This window comes from Macaca mulatta, chromosome X (assembly GCF_049350105.2).
Source record: "Macaca mulatta isolate MMU2019108-1 chromosome X, T2T-MMU8v2.0, whole genome shotgun sequence".
Lineage (NCBI taxonomy): Eukaryota > Metazoa > Chordata > Mammalia > Primates > Cercopithecidae > Macaca > Macaca mulatta.
This window is the reverse complement of record NC_133426.1, coordinates 112860263-112883338: the sequence shown is the minus strand read 5'-3', so window position 1 is coordinate 112883338 and position 23076 is coordinate 112860263.

The window sequence follows — 23076 nt, the reverse complement described above, 5'->3', positions numbered from 1 at the left end:
TAATAGCTCATTCCATCCAGAAATGAAGATTTGGGTCACCTCATCAGGCAAAGAACCTTAACCAAGTAAAGTGTTTACTGAGGGTAAAGGGAATATGCAATGGGTTAATGAAAGAAGGGAGATAAAAGCATGTTATGGCTACCTGGTCAGTTGCAAAACTCAGGACTTCAATAGGTGTGAGTGTTTCCTTCTTATTTTGATGTCATTGTTTCCATTTTTATATTAACCATTTTTATTCCACTCTCCTAGTCCCATATTCCTTCCTATTTATATAAGATTTATTTATTGTAGTTCATTTTGTATGACAGTATTCAAGTTATAAGATGTCAAAGTGGGCTCAGAGGAATAAGGAACATCAGCCAAAGATGGATGAAGGGACTACCAAAACGGGCTACCTCAACAAAGTACCATAAAATTGGTGGCTAATAAGCAACAGAAGTTTATTTTTTTACTGATCTGGAAGCTGAGAAGGCCAAAGATCAAAGTGTCAAAAAGTTCAGTGTCTGGTGAGGAAATTCTTTCTGGTTCATATAAGGCACTTTTTTTTTTCTGTGTCCTCATATGGTGAAAAGGATGAGGGCTCTCTCTTGGGCTTCTTTTATAAGGGTATTAATGTCATTCATGAAGCCTCTGCACCCATGGCCCAATCACATCCCAAAGGTCCTATCTCCTAATACTATCATCTGGGGTGCTACATTTTAACATAACCTTTTCAGGAAGACACAAGCTTTCAGACCTTAGCAGGGACTACTTTTTATCCTCTCTTGTAGAGAGGTTTAACATGTATTCAGTTGTACATAGGATAGTTGCATCATGAGAGACAGAACTATGGCTTTGCTCTGTTCTTTAGTTAGAAGTGAAATATGCAATCAAGATGTATATGTGGGTGCCAAGTTGACAAGGGCTGGAATGTGAGTGCTTTGTAATATATGTGTCAACTTGGCTAAGCCTAACTACATTTTCCAGAAATCGTTCTTTGTATATTTCTGGTTAAGGTGGTCCATGATAGAAATGTCCTACTATTTGGAAAGCAGAAGTGAAACAGTAACCATGTTTTATTATTCAAAGGATGGTGATATGGTTTGGCTGTGTCCCCGCCCATATCTCATCTTTAATTCCCACGTGTTTTGGGAGGGACTGGTGGGAGGTAATTGAATCAGGGGGGCAGGTCTTTCCCATGCTGTTCTTGTGATAGTAAGTCTCACGAGATCTGATGGTTACTATAAAGGGGCATTTTCCTACACAAACTTTTTTTTTTTTTTGCCTGCTGCCATCCATGTAAGATGTGACTTGCTGCTCTTTGCCTTCCACCATGATTATGAAGCTTCTCCAGCCATGTGGAATTATAAGTCCAATAAACCTTTTTATCTTGTAAATTGCCCAGTTTCAGGTATGTCTTTATCAGCAGCAAGAAAACAAACTAATACAGTAAATTGGTACCAGTAGAGTGGAGCATTGCTGAAAAGATATGTGAAAATGTGGAAATGACTTTGGAACTGGGTACCAGTCAGAAGTTGGAACAGTTTGGAGGGCTCAGAAAAAGACAGGAAAATGTGGGAAAGTTTGGAACTTCCTAGAGACTTGTTGAATGTCTTTGATCAAAAACCTGATGGCGATGTGGACAATAAGGTCCAGGCTGAGGTGGTCTTAGATGGAGATGAGGAACATGTTGGGAACTGGAGCAAAGGTGACTCTTCTTATGTTTTAGCAAAGAGACTGGTGGTTTTTTGTCCCTGCCCTAGAGATCTGTGGAACTTTGACCTTGAGAGAGATGATTTAGAGTATCTGGTGGAAGAAATTTCTAAGCAGCAAAGCATTCAAGAGGTGACTTGTATCCTATTAAAGGCACTCAGTTTTACAAGGGAAGCAGACCATAAAAGTTCAGAAAATTTGCAGCCTGACAATGTGACAGAAAAGAAAACCCCATTTTTCTGAGGATAAATTGAAGCCAGCTGCAGAAATTTGCATAAGTAACAAGGAACCGAATGTTAATAACCAAGACCATGGGGAAAATATCTCCAGGGCTTGTCAGAGATCTTCATGGCAGCCCCTCCCATCACTGGCCCCCAGAGGCCTAGGAGAAAATGGTTTCATGTGTCGGGCCCAGGGTCCCCATGCTATGTGCAGTCTAGGGACTTGGTGCCCTGTGTCCCAGCCACTCCAGCCATAACTGAAGGGGGCCAAGGTATAGCTTGGGCTGTTGCTTCAAAGGGTGGAAGCCCCAGGTCTTGGCAGCTTCCATGTGGTGTTGAGCCTGAAGGTGCACCAAAGTCAAGAATTGAGGTTTGGGAACCTCCACCTAGATTTCAGAAGATGTATGGAAATGCCTGGATGCCCAGGGAAACATTTGCTGCAGGGGCGAGGCCCTCATGGAGAACCTCTGTTAGGGTGGTGTGGAAGGGAAATGTGGGGTCAGAGTCCTCACACAAAGTCCCTACCAGGGGACCACCTAGTGAAGCTATGAGAAGTGGGCCACGGTCCTCCAGACCCCAGAATAGTAGATACACCGACAGCCTGCACCGTGTGCCTGGAAAAGCTGCAGACACTCAATGCCAGCCTGTGAAAGCAGCCAGGAGGGAGGCTGTACCCTGCAAAGCCACAGGGGTGGAGCTGCCCAAGACCATGGGAACCCATCTCTTGCATCAGCATGACCTGGATGTGAGACATGGAGTCAAAGGAGATCATTTTGGGGCTTTAAGATTTGACTGTCCTACTGGATCTCAGACTTCCATGAGGCCTGTAGCCTCTTTATTTTGTCCAATGTCTCACATTTGGAATGGCTGTATTTATCCAATGCCTATAACCCCATTGTATCTAGGAATTAACTAACTTGCTTTTGATTTCACAGGTTCATAGACAGAAGGGACTTGCCTTGTCTCAGATGAGATGTTGGACTGTGCATTTTGAGTTAATGCTGAAATGAGTTAAGACTTTGGAGGACTGTTGGGAAGGCATGATTGGTTTTGAAATGTGAGGACATGAGATATGGGAGGGTCCAGGGGCAGTGTGGTATGGTTTGGCTATGTCTCAACCCAAATCTCATCTTGAATTCCCATATGTTGTGGGAGGGACCAGGTGGGAGATAATTGAGTCATGGGTGGATGTCTTTCCCATGCTGTTCTCATGATAGTGAATATGTCTCATGAGATCTGATAGTTTCATTAAGAGGGGCTCCCCTGCATGAGTTCTTTCTTTGCCTGCTGCCATCCATGTAAGACATGACTTGCTGTTCCTTACCTTCTGCCATGATTGTGAAGCCTCCCAGCCACATGGAATTGTAAGTCCAATAAACATTTTTCTTTTGTAAATTGCCCAGTCTCAGGTATGTCTTTATTGGCAGCATGAAAATGGACTAATACAGATGGCATAGGTCAAGGAACCTCTTGTGGATCACAAACGTTTTTGTGCATCTGCTGGTTCACCTCACTGGCAAAGACAATAGCTGTAGCTACCAGGATCCTATTCCTCAAACTTCAGTAATTTCTGGTCCAGGTTCAGGAGGACTTTGTGGCAAGAGTTCCATTTCTCTTGCAGGTCATGAATACCAGTAATTTGTTGGCTTGAAGATGGAGAACATCTGATATGTGTTCCAGTGAGAAAAAGATATAGATTCCATCTTATTTGCATGTTCCATTTTTCCTTACATTTTCCTAGTTAATATTCATTTTTCCTTTCTGACCCCATGTCTTATGAATTGAGGGTCAGCACTAGATTCTAAACAAGCAGCTGAATCTGGATTGTTTTAACCATTCCCACAGTCAAGTAAGGTCAAATCTCTATTATAAGTCTTTTCATGCAGAGAGAAGATGTCTAAGTCTGTTTGTGCTGCTATAACAAGATTCCACAGAGTGGATAATTTGTAAACAATAATTTTTTTTTTCTTACAATTCTGTAGATGGGGAAACTCAAGATCAAGGCACCACAGGAGGGGGGCACCAAGACGGCCGAATAGGAACAGCTCCAGCCTCCAGCTCCCAGTGTGAGCGACACAGAAGATGGGTGATTTCTGCATTTCCAACTGAGGTACTGGGTTCATATCACTGGGGCATGTTGGATGGTCAGTGCAGGACAGTGGGTGCAGCCCAATGAGTGAGAGCTGAAGCGGGGTGAGGCATCACTTCACACGGGAAGAACAAGGGATAAGGGAATTCCTTTTCCTAGCCAAGGGAAATCTTGACACACAACACCTGGAAAATTGGGTCACTCCCACCCTAATACTGCGCTTTACCAAGGGTCTTAGCAAACGGCATGCCAGGAGATTATATCCCGCACCTGGTTCAGAGGGTCCCATGCCCACAGAGCCTCCCTCATTGCTAGCACAGCAGTCTGATATCTAACTGCAAGGTGGCAGCGAGGCTGGGGGAGGGGCACCTGCCATTGCTGAGGCTTAAGTAGGTAAACAAAGCAGCCAGGAAGCTCGAACTGGGTGGAGCCCACCTCAGCTCAAGGAGGCCTACCTGCCTCTGTAGACTCCACCTCTGGGGACAGGGCATAGCTAAAGAAAAAGCAGCAGAAACCTCTGCAGATGTAAATGTCCCTGTCTGACAGCTTTGAAGAGAGTAGTGATTCTCCCAGCATTGGGGTTGAGATCTGAGAATGGACAGTCTGCCTGTTCAAGTCGGTCCCTGACCCCCGAGTAGCCTAACTGGGAGAGTCTAACTGGGAGTAGCCTAACTGGAGTGAACCTCAAGCAAACTCCAACAGACCTGCAGCTGAGGGTCCTGACTGTTAGAAGGAAAACTAACAAATAGAAAGGACATCCACAGCAAAACCCCATCTGTACATCAACATCATCAAAGACCAAAGGTAGATAAAACCACAAAGATGGGGAAAAAGCAGTGCAGAAAAGCTCAAAATTCAAAAAAAATCAGAGTGCCCCTCACCCTCCAAAGGAATGCAGCTCCTCACCAGCAATGGAACAAAACTGGATGGAGAATAACATGGACGAGTTGAGAGAAGAAGGCTTCAGTCGATCAAACCTCTCAGAGCTAAAGGAGGAACTATGAACCCAGCACAATGAAACTAAAAACCTTGAAAAAAGATTTGACGAATGGATAACTAGGATAACCAATGCAGAGAAGTCCATAAATGACCTGATAGAGATGAAAACCATGACATGAGAACTACGAGACAAATGCACAAGCTTCAGTAACTGACTTGATCAACTGGAAGAAAGAGTATCAGCGATTGAAGATCAAATGAATGAAATGAAGTGAGAAGAGAAGTGTAGAGAAAAGACAGTAAAAAGAAATGAACAAAGCCTCCAAGAAATATGGGATTATGTGAAAAGACCAAATCTACCTCTGATGGGTGTACCTGAAAGTGACAGGGAGGATGGAACCAAGCTGGAACACACTCTGCAGGATATCATCCAGGAGAACTTCCCCAACCTAGTAGGGCAGGCCAGCATTCAAATTCAGGAAATACAGAGAATACCACAAAGATACTCCTCGAGAAGAGCAACTCCAAGACACATAATTGTCAGATTCACCAAAGTTGAAATGAAGGAAAAATGTTAAGGGCAGCCAGAGAGAAAGCTCAGGATATCCACAAAGGGAAGCCCATCAGACTAACAGCAGATCTCTTGGCAGAAACTCTAAAAGCCAGAAGAGAGTGGGGGTCAATATACAACATTCTCAAAGAAAAGAATTTTCAACCCAGAATTTAATATCCAGCCAAACTAAGTTTCATAAGTGAAGGAGAAATAATAAAATCCTTTACAAACAAGGAAATGCTTAGAGATTTTGTAACCACCAGGCCTGCCCTACAAGAGATCCTGAAGGAAGCACTAAACATGGAAAGGAACAACCAGTACCAGCCATTGCAAAAAAATACCAAAATGTAAAGACCATCGATGCTAGGAAGAAACTGCATCAACTAACGAGCAAAATAACTAGCTAACATCATAATAACAGATCAAGTTCACACATAACAATATTAACCTTAAATGTAAATGGGCTAAATGGTCCAATTAAAAGACACAGACTGGCAAACTGGATAAAGAGTCAAGACCCATCAGTTTGGAGACCCATCTCACATGCAGAGACACACATAGGCTCAAAATAAAGGGATGGAGGATGATCTAACGAGCAAATGGAGAACAAAAAAAGGCAGGGCTTGCAATTCTAGTCTCTGATAAAACAGACGATAAACCAACAAAGATCAAAAGAGACAAAGAAGGCCATTGCATAATGGTTAAGTGATCAATTCAACAAGAAGAGCTAACTATCCTAAATATATATGCACCCAATACAGGAGCACCCAGATTCATAAAGCAAGTCCTTAGAGACTTACAAAGAGACTTAGACTCCCATACAATAATAATGGGAGAGTTTAACACCACACTGTCAACATTAGACAGATCAACGAGACAGAAAGTTAACAAGGATATCCAGGAATTGAACTCAATTCTGCACCAAGCAGACCTAATAGACATCTACAGAACTCTCCACCACAAATCAAAAGAATATACATTCTTCTCAGCACCACATCACACTTTTTACAAAATTGACCACATAGTTGGAAGTAAAGCACTCCTCAGCAAATGTAAAAGAACAGAAATTATAACAAACTGTCTCGCAGACCACAGTGCAATCAAACTAGAACTCAGGATTAAGAAAGTCAATCAAAACCGCTCAATTACAAGGAGACTGAACAACCTGCTCCCGAATGACTACTAGGTACATAACGAAATGAAGGCAGAAATAAAGATTTTATTTGAAACCCATGAGAACAAAGATACAACATACCAGAATCTCTGGGACACATTTAAAGCAGTGTGTAGAGGGAAATTTATAGCACTAAATGCCCACAACAGAAAACAGGAAACATGTAAAATTGACACCCTAACATCACAATTAAAAGAACCAGAGAAGCAAGAGCAAACACATTCAAAAGCTAGCAGAAGGCAAGAAATAACTAAGATCAGAGCAGAACTGAAGGAGATAGAGACACAAAAAACCCTCCAAAAAATCAATGTATCCAGGAGCTGGTTTTTTGAAAAGATCAACAAAATTGATAGACCACTAGCAAGACTAATAAAGAAGAAAAGAGAGAAGAATCAAATAGACGCAATAAAAAATGATAAAGGGGAAATCACCACCAATCCCACAGAAATACAAACTACCATCAGAGAATACTATAAACACCTCTACACAAATAAACTAGAAAACCTAGAAGAAATGGATAAATTCCTGGGCCCATACACTCTCCCAAGACTAAACCAGGAAGAAGTTGAATCCCTGAATATACCAATAGCAGACTCCTAAATTGAGGCAATAATTAATAGCCTACCAACCAAAAAGAGTCCAGGACCAGACGGATTCACAGCTGAATTCTACCAGAGGTACAAGGAGGAGCTGGTACCATTCCTTCTGAAACTATTCCAAACAATATAAAAAGAGGGACTCCTCCCTAACTCATTTTATGAGGCCAACATCATCCTGATACCAAAGCCTGGCAGAGATACAACTAAAGAAGAGAATTTTAGACCAATATCCCGGATGAACATCAATGCAAAAATCCTCAATAAAATACTGGCAAACCAAATCCAGCAGCACATCAAAAAGCTTATTCATCATGATTAAGTGGGCTTCCTACCTGGGATGCAAAGCTGGTTCACCATACACAAATCAATAAACGTAATCCATCGTATAAACAGAACCAAAGACAAAAACCACATGATTATCTCAATAGATGCAGAAAAGGCCTTTGACAAAATTCAACAGCCTTCATGTGAAAAACTCTCAATAAATTCGGTATTGATGGAACGTATCTCAAAGTAATAAGAACTATTTATGGCAAACCCACAGCCAATATCATACTGAATGGGCAAAAACTGGAAGCATTCCCCTTAAAAACTGGCAGAAGACAGGGATGCCCTTTATCACCACTCTTATTCAACATAGTGTTGGAAGTTCTGGCCAGGGCAATCAGGCAAGAAAATAAATAAAGGGTATTCAGTTAGGAAAAGAAGAAGTCAAATTGTCCCTGTTTGCAGAAGACATGACTGTCTATTTAGAAAACCCCATCATCTCAGACCAAAATCTCCTCAAACTGATAAGTATCTTCAGCAAAGTCTCAGGATACAAAATCAGTGGGTGAAAATCACAAGCATTCTTATACAACAATAACAGACAAACAGAGAACCAAATCATGAATGAACTCCCGTTCACAATTGCCTCAAAGAGAATAAAATACCTAGGAATCCAACTTACAAGGGATGTGAAGGACCTCTTCAAGAAGAACTACAAACCACTGCTCAATGAAATTAAAGAGGACACAAACAAATGGAAGAACATTCCATGCTCATGGATAGGAAGAATTAATATTGTGAAAATGGCCATACTGCCCAAGGTAATTTATAGATTCAATGCCATCCCCATTAAGCTACCAAAGACTTTCTTCACAGAATTGGAAAAAACTGCTTTAAAGTTCATATGGAACCAAAAAAGAGCCCACATTGCCAAGACAATCCTAAGTCAAAAGAACAAAGCTGGAGGCATCACGCTACCTGACTTTACAAGGCTACAGTAACCAAAACAGCATGGTACTGGTACCAAAACAGAGATATAGACCAATGGAACAGAACAGAGTCCTCAGAAATAATACCACACATCTACAACCATCTGATCTTTGACAAACCTCAGAAAAACAAGAAATGGGGAAAGGATTCCCTATTTAATAAATGGTGCTGGGAAAATTGGCTAGCCATAAGTAGAAAGCTGAAACTGGATCCTTTCCTTACTCCTTATACAAAAATTAATTCAAGATGGATTAGAGACTTAAATATTAGACCTAAAACCATAAAAACCCTAGAAGAAAACCTAGGCAATGCCATTCAGGGCATAGTCATGGGCAAGGACTTCATGTCTAAAACACCAAAAGCAATGGCAACAATAGCCAAAATTGACAAATGGGATCTAATTAAACTAAAGAGCTTCTGCACAGCAAAAGGAACTACCATCAGAGTGAACAGGCAACCTACAGAATGGAAGAATATTTTTGCAATCTACTCATTAGACAAAGGACTAATATCCAGAACCTACAAAGAACTCAAACAAATTTACAAGAAAAAAACAACCCCATCAAAAAGTGGGCAAAGGATATGAACAGACCCTTCTCAAAAGAAGACATTTATGCAGCCAACAGACACATGAAAAAATGCTCATCATCTCTAGCCATCAGAGAAATGCAAATCAGAACCACAATGAGATACCATCTCACACCAGTTAGAATGGCAATCATTAAAAAGTCAGGAAACAACAAGTGCTGGAGAGGATGTGGAGAAATAGGAACACTTTTACACTGTTGGTGGGACTGTAAACTAGTTCACCCATTGTGGAAGATAGTGTGGTGATTCCTCAAAGATTTAGAACTAGAAATGCCATTTGACCCAGCCATCCCATTACTGGGTATATACCGAAATAATTATAAATCATGCTGCTATGAAGACACATGCACACGTATGTTTATTGTGGCACTATTGACAATAGCAAAGACTTGGAACCAACCCAAATGTCCATCAATGACAGACTGAATTAAGAAATGTGGCACATATACACCATGGAATACTATGCAGCCATAAAAAAGGATGAGTTCGTGTCCTTTTTAGGGACATGGATGTAGCTGGAAACCATCATTCTCAGGAATCTATCACAAGAACAGAAAACCAAACACCTCATGTTCTCACTCATAGGTGGGAATTGAACAATGAGATCATTTGGACACAGGAAGGGGAACATCACACACTGGGGCCTGTTGTTGGGGGAGGTAAGGGGGAGAGATAGCATTAGGAGATATACCTAATGTAAATGACGAGTTAGTAGGTGCAGCACACCAATGTGGCACATGTATACATATGTATTAAACCTACACTTTGTGCACATGTACGTTAGAACATAAAGTATAATTTAAAAAAAAAGACAATAAAGGCACCACGGGTTTGGATTCTGGTGAGGGATCTCTGCTTCTAAGGAAGGAGACCACCCCTCATATGGTCTTATGCCCAATTTCTGCCTCCAAGGAAAGAAGAAGTAAAAACTAAAAGCAGAAATGGAATCCACAGTCAGATAGCCCAGCACGGCACCCTAGGCCTGGTAGTTAAAAATCAACCCCTGACCTAACTGCTTGTGTTATCTATAGATTTCAGACATTATATGGAAAAGCATTGAAAATCCCTGTCCTGTTCTGTTCCATTCTGATTACCGGCACATGCAGCCCCCTGTCAGGTACCCAGTGCTTGCTCAATCAATCATAACCCTCTCATGTGGACCCCCTTAGAGTTGTAAGCCCTTAAATCGGACAGGAATTGCTCACTTGGGGAGCTTGGTTTTTGGACACATGGGTCTGCCAATGCTCCCATCTGAATAAAGCCCTTTCCTTCCACAACTCGGTATCTGAGGAGTTCTTGTCTGTGGCTTGCTCTGCTACACTTCCAGGATAGTGCCTCCTTGCTGCATCCTCTACAGAAAATGAACACTGTGTCCACACCTGGCAGAAGAAATGGAAAGGGCAAACTCACCATCCTTCCAGCCTTTAATAATATACTAATCCATATATGAAGGTAGAGCCATAGTGGTCTAATCACCTCCAAGAGAGACCACTTGTTAATACTGTTGCATTGCAAATTAAGTTTCAACATGAATCTTAGAGGAAACACAATCATTCAATCCATAGCAGAAAGTCAATGACACTCTCAGACCATAAGCATACTTTGAGGGGGACAAAGTGAAAACACTGCTCCCCATGTAGGGGTCTGTGATCTATCTTTTGAAGTCCACATTAAGTCCTTCTTCCCTTCCTGAGAAAAGCCCACTCACTGTGAACTCTCCATATTCTTTCAGCTACATAGTTTTTGTAGTCGATAGATTCCATATAAAGATGCTTAAGTTATGAATCCATTTCACTTTCAGTCTTTTCTCCAACTGGACCTTGAGATTCTTATTTCCAGAGACTGTGGCAACTGCTTTTCAGTCCTTGGCAATGTTTTTGCTCAAGGGTGCAGGAGGTGGAGGTAGAGATAGGCTGACATCCTATCCACTCAAGGCCATTGACTCTCTGTTTCTGACCAATTGCATTTTCTACATTCTCTTTAATATTTAAATCAATGTTTTATGACAACATTCTCCCTTCTTGGGGTGGGCAGTAGGTGAAATTAAAATCATCTAAATTTGGTTGGAATTATAATAGAAATGTATTGGTATTATTTTTCTGAAATGTGATATTTCCTAATTCATTTGCTATGCTTTTTTTCTAAAATATTTTTTCAGATTTACAAAACATTTTCCTTTTCACTATAAATATGAAAAGCTGCTTTCTCCATAATTTGAAAAATTATTTACATCTGAGGTCTTGGCTTAGTGTGGATGAATGTAACAGAAAGTCTTAGTTTACTCAGATCATCCTGGGAAGGCTGCCCTTTTAAAGTCTGTAAGGATTGCCTTTAAGAAGTGTCCTGCTCTCAGTATTCATTCTTTGGAGGTTTGATGTTAATTTGGCAGTGTCCATAAAACACTTTCCAGTTCATGATTTTAACACTTCTTCAAATCTCTGCACTGACTGGGTCTTTTTCAACTTTATATCTTCTGTACTAAGTGCCTTTAATTACATTGAAACATCCAGATTTTCTCTCTTCTTTTACCACTGGTGACATCTGAGCTATACATTTGTTTCATTGCTCTGTCGCTACTTTTTTTTTTTTTTTTTGAAATGGAGTCTCACTCTGTCGCCCAGGCTGGAGTGCAGTGGCGCAATCATGGCTGACTGCAACCTCTGTCTCCAAGCAATTCTCCTGCCTCAGTCTCCCATATAGCTGGGATTACAAGTATGCGTCACCATGTCCAGCTAGTTTTTGTACTTTCAGTAGAGACATGTTGCCCAGGCTGGTCTGGAACTCCTGACCTCAAGTAATCCACCTGCCTCAGCTTCCCAAACTGCTGGGATTACAGGTGTGAGCCACCGTGCCCTGCCTCTGTTGCTACTGGCATGAACCATCTCAGGAAAAAATTGGTGAATAAGTCACAATGCTTGTTTTTGTTTTTGTTTGAGACGGAGTTTCGTTCTTGTTGCCCAGGCTGGAGAGCAGTGGTGCAATCGATTTTGGCTCACTGCAACCTCTGCCTCCTGAGTTCAAGTAATTCTCTGCCTTAGCCTCTCGAGTAGCTGGGATTACAGGCGCCCACCAGCACACCCTGCCAATTTTTGTATTTTTAGTAGAGACGGGGTTTTGCCATTTTGGACAGGCTGGACTTAAACTGCTGACCTCGTTCGTGATCCACCTGACTCAGCCTCCCAAAGTGCTGGGATTACAGGCATGAGCCACTCTACCCGACCATTTACTAAAAATGCAAAAAATTAGCCGGGCGAGGCGGCGGGCGCCTGTAGTCCCAGCTACTCGGGAGGCTGAGGCAGGAGAATGGCGTGAACCCGGGAGGCGGAGCTTGCAGTGAGCCGAGATCGCGCCATTGCACTCCAGCCCGGGCGACTAAGCGAGACTCTGTCTCAAAAAAAAAAAAAAAAAAAAAAAAAAAAAAAAAAATTTAGTCTCATAAACCAGTTTTATGTTAATAATGTATGTTTATATTAGATAATACAGAATGCAGCATGTTCTAAAAGACACTCTTTTGCAGTTACAAGTCCTTTGAACTGTCTTCTACAGGTGGGAAATTTATGAAACCTGGTAGTTGAGACTGGTATTTGCTTATAACACAGTTACTAGAACAATTTGGCAAAGCTGTTGGAACATACATTTGACATTAGGCCTGCCTCATTGGATGGCCACAGAAATATGGTCTTTTATACTAACTAGGAGACAATGCCTTTGAGAATGCAACTACCTACAAAAGTTGTAAAAAGTTAAGAATTTCAAGTAGGATCATAATTAATGCTTGATACCTAAGTACGCATTCAGTTTTCAAGTTTTGTATTTCATATGATAGCCAAAGAAAATAAAATTAGTCCTAATAAGATTTTGGTTATCAGTGAATTTTTAATTAATTCAACTTTTAATTATCCTCTTTTCCTCTTTTTTCTGTTTCTTCTTTTATAGATGTGGAACCTATGGGTCTGGGAGATTAAGACATTACGGTTTATAAATAGAGCACAGGATTTAAGGGGAAAATTATTTATTTATTTCCCTGAATGGTCTCTCAGGGGGAAAAAACAGGCATCAGGCATTTTTAGTGTTTGGCAAGAGGGAGCGAGGTCGATATGATCAGATGATATAACAGCCATGGAGGCTGTTATAACTCTCATGCAGGGAAGGAATCCCTTAGCTATGGAATGTAATTGCTTGCAATAATAGCCAAGGGTCCTGTGTTGATCTACATTTTTTTTGGATAAGGATCCCCAATGCATTTCCTTCTCTTTCATGAAGAAAGAAAAGGAAGGAAGGAAGGAAGGAAGGAAGGAAGGAAAGAAAGAGAAAGAGAGAGAAAGAAAGAGAAAGAAAGAAAGAAAGAAAGAAAGAAAGAAAGAAAGAAAGAAAGAAAGGAGGGAGGGAGGGAGGAAGGAAGGAAGGAAGGAAGGAAGGAAGGAAGGAAGGAAGGAAGGAAGGAAGGAAGGAAGGAAGGAAGGAAGGGGAGCTCATAATTGGCACGCCATAAGGCAGGAAGACTTAGAAGTCCTTTTATTGATAGAAGCCTATGCAGACATTATCTTCCCAGTCCAGGGATGCTGGTTTGTTAAATTTCAGAAGAGCATTTAAGGGTTGAGTTATCAAAGAAAAATCAGATATCCAGTTTTGACAGTACATTGCCAGGCCCCTAAACCCTCATTATTTTCTCAATCTGAGGTTGAAGAAAGTTTAAAATGCCATAAGAATCTAAGAGAAGTCACTGGTTTGATGTCAAGTGTCCTAAATAGTTGACATGAACTTGAGTAAATTGGAGTTTTTCTCTGGAAACATTATGGCTTTTGTCTGCTGCAAGTTTAAGAAGATGAACATTATCGTGTTCACAAGCCTGTATAGAAGAGGAACAAAGAAGATCATGAACATACTGCAAGAGAGTCGATCCTTGGGGTATGACTGTTAAATCTCCCTGTAGTATTTGTGAAAAGTAAGAGGGTCTTTCAGTATGCTTTTGAGGCATTACTATCCAGATATATTGTCCTTCACATGTGAAGGCAAATAAAAATTAACTATCAGGGTCCACAGTAATGCTATAAAAATGCACTACAAAGGTCTATCACTGTAAAAAATTTACTTTCTGTGGGAATGGAAGTCAGAAGGGTATAGGAATTTGAAAAGGCAGGGTGTCAAGGAATAACAAATTAATGACTCTTGGTTCCTGTATAAATTTCCATCTTCATTCATGAGGTTTCTTCACAGGAAGGATAGGAGTATTGCAGGGGCTAGTGCAAAGCACGATTTTTTTTTTCTTTATATTCTTCTATTATTTGTTTAATTCCTGCAAGAGTTTAAGGGCTTATGGAATTTTGTCTGATATTAGGAACAGGCTTGTTTGGGTCAATTTGAATCTCTATATGGGGAGCCAAGTGGATATGTCCCATGTCTGCTGTGGATTTAGCCCAACGTTGCTAAGGAACCTCTTTTAAAAGAGTTAACACTCTCAGCATTTTTGTTATTAAGGCTAAAGGCAAAAATGTGCAAGGATGTTGAATAATTTTCACTCTTGTCAGTTCAAGCAGGGGTTGAGTCAATTTCAAGAATTATCTCCCCCTTTTGAGAAAGAATATGACAGCATGATATTTTTCTAAGAAATCTTTTCTAAGTAAGTGAACTGTGACCAAGGGAACTGTTAAAAAATAATGACTATCCTGGAGAGGACCTATTTGAAAAATCAAGAGTAAATATTTGTAAATTGTTAAAGATGTATTAGAAACTCCCACAATTTGCATTCTTTCAGTACTCCAATTAATGGCTGCTTGAGGCTGGTGGGGCTAACCACAGAAAGGGTTGCTTCAGTGTCAACAAGGACAGTGAAGCCATCCTCTCCAATCATTAGGGAAGTTTCACTCAAGTGATTAAGAGGCAAGATCTGAAAGATCTCATATGTTTTCTCAGAACACTCTCAACCCGTAAGGGACATGAAGGGCAGTTTATTAAGGTATCCTTTGGCATGTTTTAATTGTACACAGTATTTTCATCAATGTCCAGGTCTTTTTGCTTTGGTGGAAGACCGCTTTGAGATTTGGATTCCTAATGTTAGACTGCCATGTTTTATTATGGGGGTTGAAAATTATTGTAGATTCATTGTTTTCTTTTTCCTTACTTTATTTGTCTTAGAAATTGGTTGGGCTAATTGGTTCACCAGGTTAACTAAATCAGAGGTGAACATTATTTCCCAAATAAATTGAGGCCCTTTAACTAGAATTACAAGAGCTTTATCTAAGCCATTTATGAATACAGAATTAAAACCCACTTTAGTAGATTTGGTATCTGAGTCAAGTCCAGAGTGTTCCTTGAAAACGATTTCAAATCTGTGGGAGTAATCACGTACAGCCTCACCTTCATTTTGAGTGCAAGCCTGAATCTTGTTACAAGATTTGGTTAAGGGAATGCTGAAGGAATAACTCACTAAAAAGTTTTGGCTCTTTCTTGGACTTTTTCCCCCTATTGGAGAATATACTGAATTGGAGACCCATAAGAGGATGGTTTCAGCCTGCTTTAGCCATCCAATATGTGCTTGACCTTCTCCAATGAATGTTAATCGGCAAATAGTAGAGAAATCAGGTTCATCAGTTTAGATAAGAATTTAAAATTCTTCAGTAAATTTATGACAGTCCTTAGTAACTTTGAGGAAATCTTTAGCCATAGCCCTAAATTTGGCTTTTGTTCGGAATACATATGAAATGTTTAAGAGAGTGCCCTCATTATTTGGGCAGAGTTTGAAAGAATAAATTTAGGAATCAAGGGAAACTTTGGGATCATAAGAGTAAAAGGGAAGTTCAGGAAGTGTATGATATAAAAATAGGAGAACAGAAAGAGTGGGGGAATGAGATTTGGCGGAAGAAACTTGAGCCTCAAGGACAATTTCCTTCTCTTTCCATTTTTTATTAGTGAGTTTAGAGACTGTTTTGGAGACAGACAGCTTTAGAGTCCTGAATGCATTTAGATGCCTCTAAATGCCCATTAAAATATGCACCACATTCAGGTTGTTTTGTTTTAGAACCATAGTCTTCTAATTTAGTTTGGAGAAAACCTAGTTTTGACATATCAAATGAACCTCAATTTGGCCACTGCAGTTCTAACGTATCTTTTGTATATAATGTCCACTGTTCCAAATAAATACAAGAGGAGGGCCCTCAATTTTTGGACATATTACCAGCTAGAGTCCCAGAAGAAGGAAAATCATTATGAGATTTAGAATTAAAGAATATCACACTTAAGATAATAATACTCACCAACAGGAAAACTCACATTTTGCTTGCACAAATGGAACAACCATCCTCAAATTCCCAAAGAAAGGTGCTGACCTCAACCAAAGGGAGGGAGGTAGGAGCCTGAGAAGATTTATGAGAGAGGGTGCCTGCAATTCAAGAAAACGGAGAGCACAAGGGGCTCTGTTCCAGAAAAATGCCGATCTACTCCAACAAAAGATCATTTTGAGTTCCACTTCTGACATTAGCTATGTTAACTTAAAAAAAAAAAAAAAAAGACTGACATGGAGGTGAAAAGAAATAGCATTTATTTTGGAAACAAAGAAGTGTAACCCAGATACACGGAATCAGGGAAGCCCTGAATAGTGTCACATAAGGCAAGCACAGGAGAAGATTTTTTTTTTCACAGGGGATTTCCACAAAAAGTTGTTTTTGGAGGCAGTTCATTGACTAGTCAGAAATTCTATATCCTAAATTAACCCATTTTGACTAGTTAATTAATTAGAGTACTCCCAGCTGAGAGATGTCAAAAGCCTGATATTGACTTCTGTTGCTTATCCAAGTCTATTGGAACATTCTGTGGTTGACCTTTAGCAGGTGTGAGTGTGCATTCCTCTCAAAAGGATTTCTTGACCCCTCTTAGAAAGATTTAGCCTTACTTACTTCACTTTCTTTCATAAACTCATTGTTTATTTATTGGAGAGAAGTTACTGATTAGTCTCTTGGGCCTTCAGAATAAATCTTCTAATTTGACTTTGGAGCAATCAATTTTTCCCATGTACATGGGGTTTAAACAATTATTCCCTGGCTGCCTGTGTTAAGAATTCATGACTTCTCTTTAGTCAAGGTTTGAGATAGGATGACATAGGATTGTATTTAGCTATTCACTACTTGCCTAACAAATATTTCTCCTACTTTGTTTTTTACATGCTAAAAGGATTAATGTATCTAAGTACACAGTTTTTCAGTTTTATGTTTAAAAATCTATAAACAGTTTTTTTCAATGTGTTCATTTCCTTTATTTATAAACTTCCAAATACTCTTATCAAAAGGTATAATATATCTTATTTTATATTTTCTTCTTATTTGGAAGTTTTCTGAATTTTTCCATTCAACTCCTTTATCTATCTGGAATTAACATTGGCACTTGGTATAAGATTGAAATCTCAGATGATTTAAAAAAATAATTAACGCACAACACTATTTGTTGAATAATTCTTCTCCTCATCCCTGGTGTGTGGCTATGCACTCCTTTGCATTTTCTATAATGGGAGGGCACGTGGGAGAAAAATTTTAGATTCTCTCAGAATGCCAGAGCAGGAATGTGCCTTAGAGATTTCATCTAAGCCCATTCTTTTTCAAATGGAGAAACCGAGGACCAGAGCAGGTAACTGTCTTGCCAAATGTCATGCTAGTTAGTGGTGGAGTCAAGCCTCAAACTAAGATTTTCTGACGTTCAATTTGCATTTGAGGCTGTATTCCTTTTTCTTATCCAACTTCTGGGGCAGCTTGACAACTTAAGATTAATTAACCAGCTACAGAGGAACTCAATACCCCCAAGTAGAAGGAATCTGAAAGGACCATTTCAGCTCGTCTCTATCCTCCTACCCAGCTCTTGATTACAAACACAGTCAGACTGAGAAGTGGGTGCCATGGTCTCTAGAAATAAGGGGATCAAAGCTGGGGGGAAATGCTGAATATGAAATGGATCCATGATTTAAGCATCTTTACATGTAATATATTGACTAAAAAAACTGTGTAGCTGAAAGAATCAGGAAGGATCTCAGTGGGTAAGCTTTTCTCAGGAAAGAGGGAAGGAGAACTTAAGGTGGATTTCAAAAGATATGCTAAAGACCCCTGAATTGGGAGCACAGTTTTCACTTTACTGTCCTCAAAATGCACTTGTTGTCTGAGAGCTTCCTTTACTCTCTCTCTCTCTCTCCCTTACTCTCTCTCTCTTTCTCTCTCTCTCTCTCTTTCTCTCTCTCTCTCTCTGCAATAAGGGATTTATAATAAGAAAAATGCAAGATATTAGGAGGTGGGGCCTTTGAAAGGTTATTAGGTCAGGGACATAGCCTTCAAAAATTGGATTAGTGCTCTTATAAAAGAAGTCCAAGAGTGAGCTTTCATCCTTTCTACCAGGTGAGGACACAGCAAAATGAGCACCCTCTATGAACCAGAAAGAATTTTCTCACCAAACATTGAGTTTGTTGGCACCTTGACCTTGGCCTCTTCAGCCTTTAGAACTGTGAGAAATACATTTCTGTTGTTTATTAAGCCACCAGGTTACAGTATTTTGTTGTGGCAGCCTGAATGGTCTAATACAGTCCCTTTATCCATCTTTGGCTGACATTCTTTATTCCTTTGAGTCCTCTTTGACATCCAGTAACTTGGATACTGTCATATAAAATTAATTACAATTAACACATTTTATGTAAATAGGAAGGAATAGAGGGACAGGAAGGTGGAAGCAAAATGATTAATATAAACACAGATATCTTGATATCAACATAAGGAAGTACTCCTAACTATTGTAGTACTGGGTTTTGCAACTAGCCAGAAGATCACAACTGATGTTTTTAAAAACTTTCTTCCTTAACTACCTTCTTCCATCAACCCATTCCATATTACCTTTGCCCTCAATAAGCACCTTACCTGGTTGAGCTTCCTTGACTGGAGATATGACCCAATCTTCATTTCTTGAGTGTCTGAGCCATTAAAAGTCCTGTTTGTATGGGTTGCTGTAATTTTCCATTGACTTTAGTCACAGAATATGGAAGTACTAAGAGACATCCATGGAGAACACCTACATTACAGATCCTCATTATGTGTAGCAATGCAATTTCTTCTTGATATTCAAGATCTACCATAACAGTAAGTACTGTAGCCCCCTTATTTTGCTATTTATTCAGTGGCATGAGTTGCTCAAAGTCGCCAGATGTGAATCTCAACTATAAATTCAATAGAAGCATTGCTGCAACCTGTGGTGGAATCATTCAGCCATTCGAATTAAGGCCTCTAAATCAGGATGACATAAGTCACAGAGATGAAAAAAGTAATTTTACTGGTGGATCAGTAGGGAAATAATTAATAGATCTAAAACTAATGTCATTCCTTGATTCCCTAACCTAGGATTCCTGGCTATGGGAGAAACAGTACCACATTTTGGACACTAACTTAGAACATATACCACATTACAGAGGACATGGGCCAACCCTGCAAAATGTCATTTAGCTGGCTCTGTAACTGAGTCGTCAAAGGCATTCCACTCTCTATTGACCAGCTGCTTCAGGGTGATAGGTAACATGGTAAGGCCAGTGAATTTTATGAGTTGGCACATTGCCACACTTTGATGTGAAATCAGTTGTTGTTGACTAGAAGGGACTCTGTATAAAATACCATGATTGTAGATAAGGCAGTCAATAAATCCTCAGATGGTAGTTTTGTCACAAGCTTTGCAGGTGATGTGTTAAAAATGTCACATTTAGAGTCATTGTGTATTCTTGTGGGAACAAAACAATGCCCCTTCCATGATGGAAGTGGTCCAATGCAATCAAGTTCAAAACATGTAGCTTGCAAGTCCTTCTGAGGAATAATGCCATATTGGAATCTTAGTTTTGGTATCTGCTGAAGCTGTAGCCAAATTGACTTTGGTGCATGGAGGTCCATGATTCTGAGCCCGTGCACAAACTTCATCCTGGCTGGTATGATCACTTTCTTCATGAACCCATCAAACAAATACGAGAGTGTCTGGGAAAGAGGCTGACTGAAATCCACAGAATGCATCATCTTATGCCCCTGATTATTAAACTTCTCTGCTGAGGTTGTTCTTTGGTGAGTATTCACATGAAACCCAAATATCTTTATATTATATGTCCATTTGCAGAGACAGCCACATATACCTCTTCCTCACACTTGTTTATCACTTATTTTATAATCATGTCCTTTCCAATGGACTTCCAGCCAAACTATTAACCAATGTCTATGAAGTGGGGTAAATTCATACTTCTGTCCCCATGTTTTTCTCCATATGAAATGAGCAAGCTTCTCTGGCATTCTTTTTCATTTTGGGTAAATTTATATCCTTCGATAAGTGTCTTTTATGTTAAGGTTAGCAGCAGCAGTTACTATTGTTTGGAGCCAAGTATTATAACTAATAAAGACATTGATAACAGAAATTAGGCTTCATGCAACAAAATTTAAGGAAATTGGGGGAATGTTTAAGTTGATTATCTGCCCCATTAGGGCTAAAGGTAGTTGAAAACTCCATTTGTGTTCTGGAAGAGGAATATGGCAGCCCATGAAATGAAAGAGCATATCATTTAATTAAGTGGTTCTCTGAAATGTAAAGCCTTTGGAAGGCCTGGCTTTAGAAGACCTCATTGCTGCCATAGAGAAGTCTGAAAAATGTAAGTAGTTAATAGATTATGATGGCACTAGAATGCTTTAAAAAAGAAGCCTAAATTCTTGCTCAGAAGCCTAATTTCTTGGCTCAAGTGCTCAAGAAATATATGGAAGACAGGGAACATGTAAATATAATTTCTGGAGGGCTAAGTTAGCCAAATCCTATACTCGCCATTTGATCCCGTGTGTTACCAAATTACAGAATTTGTTGATTTCTCAGCATTGATGGCACTTTTGTCAAAATTAGTCACTGAAATGCAAAGAGTAAAAACTCAAGAATAGGATAGTTGAGAGAGTTAAAAGAACCTCAACTCCAAATCTCCACTGAGCCTCTCTTGCCAGCAGAAGCAGTCTTTCTCTTTGTCCAATGTAGCTGTTTCTCCTTTGCTTAAACAATCAGTAATTTCCTTGCCCATGAGACTTAAATTGCAAGAAGAAGCCAATTTTCCTAATGCCACCATCTCACACCTATTGTTGTCTCCAGACCTGTAAGTAGAGTAAGATCCCATCATTTCTCTCCAGACTGGGGTGGAGGATCAAACATCAAAACAATGAGAAAAGTGTTTACAAACTGAAAGAACTGTGGAACGTTGAACATTTCTAAAATAAAATTTGTGTGGGAATGATTATGAGGGTGTTCACTCAAAAAAGGAGATATATAATTTTAGATTTGATTGAATTTATTGATATGGTAAAACTTCCTAGAGAGTCTTTATTCAATGTGCTACTGTAGCAGCTTTACACAAGACTGAAATTATTGTGATAAATATAAGTTCGCAAGAAGATCTTACACCTTCTCAATCAATTGCATCTGAAGGAGAATGTATTAGCAGAAAGTAGAAATGAACAGCTGTAGGGGGTAGAGATAAAGCCCAGGGAATATGGAGACTTGAGGTGAGGGAATATATGATAACAGAAGAAAGGGAAGATAATTATCTGTTTCTGGATCCCCACTTTGTTTGGGCCACTACTATAGGAGTTTCTGGACACCACCTCTAAATTTCATTTTATACTCTCAATAACCATATGACATGGGAATTATTGTTATTTCCACTTTAGAGGTGAGAAAACTGAGGTTCAAGGATACTAGGTAACTTGTCCCAAATTACACAGTTACAACATAGAGACATGACAGGGGCACAGGTCTAATGCCTGTGATGCCAGAGCACAGGACAAGGGAGTCTGCAGAGGGAAGGGTACCTTTCTCTTACGTCGGAGATAAGCCTTGCTAGCAAAGCTCAGCTGAATCAGAAGCAGCAGAAAACAATCTGTGCCATTGTCTGACTATGCCACCAGAGGGCACAGGTTTGGAAGCTTCAGCTCTCGCTGGTCGGGCTGCAACAGCTGACCAGCACTGATCGTCCGGCACTCCCCAGTGAGATGAACCCAGTACCTCAGTTGAAAATGCAGAAATCACCGGTCTTCTGTGTCGCTCGCGCTGGGAGTTGGAGACTGGAGCTGTTCCTATTCGGCCATCTTGCTCCGCCCCCCCGGAAGTTTTCTTTTTACACAATCTTTTGCTGTTTTCTCTGTAGGGACTTGCTATAGCTGAGAGAGCAGACAATGTGTTATATTACATGGACTAACCTCGCAGTCTAGAGACTTGAGCTTGTCACTCCCTTTCTTTAGGACACATGTACTAGTGACTGTCACATTTGTGAGGTGTGCCCTTCAATATGGGCAAGGGGTGTCAGGTAGTTAGAAAGACCTCTTGGGTTCAGGACTGATATTTACCAACCAGCTCTGAAACCTCAGTGCTGACCGTGGTGCTTTCCACATAGTGGGAGCTTAGTTTATGTTTTGCTAAGAAGAAATAATGGTACACAGAATCACCCTCTGTCTATCCTCCAATGGCTTCCCAGTGCCCTCAAGGTAAAGTCAGTACTATTTATCCTGGATTCTAAGTCCTACCATAGACTGCATCTATGCTTAGCTTGAACTAGCCCCTCATTCCCTACTTCCCCTCCCACTACAAATTAACACATAGATTCTTAATGTAGTACTGAAGCTGGCAGGGTCTGGAATCTGATGCTTCACAAAATGCCATGCCTGTAGTAAATACTCAAAAGCGGGAGTTGCTGTTGCTGCTGCTGCTGCTGCTGTTACTACTACTGCTGCTACTACGACTACTACTACTACTACTACTACTACTACTACTACTACTACTTGAGCTGGAAACTTTCAGAGGTAGGTTGAACTCAAGTCTCCTGACTGAGTCTAGTTCTCTTTGTTCCCATTGATTCTTTGCATATAATCAGTACACAGTTAATACTGGACAGTGGAATCTTTAATTTCAGTCTCAACTCCTTCTGCATCCTCTTTTGGAGTCCT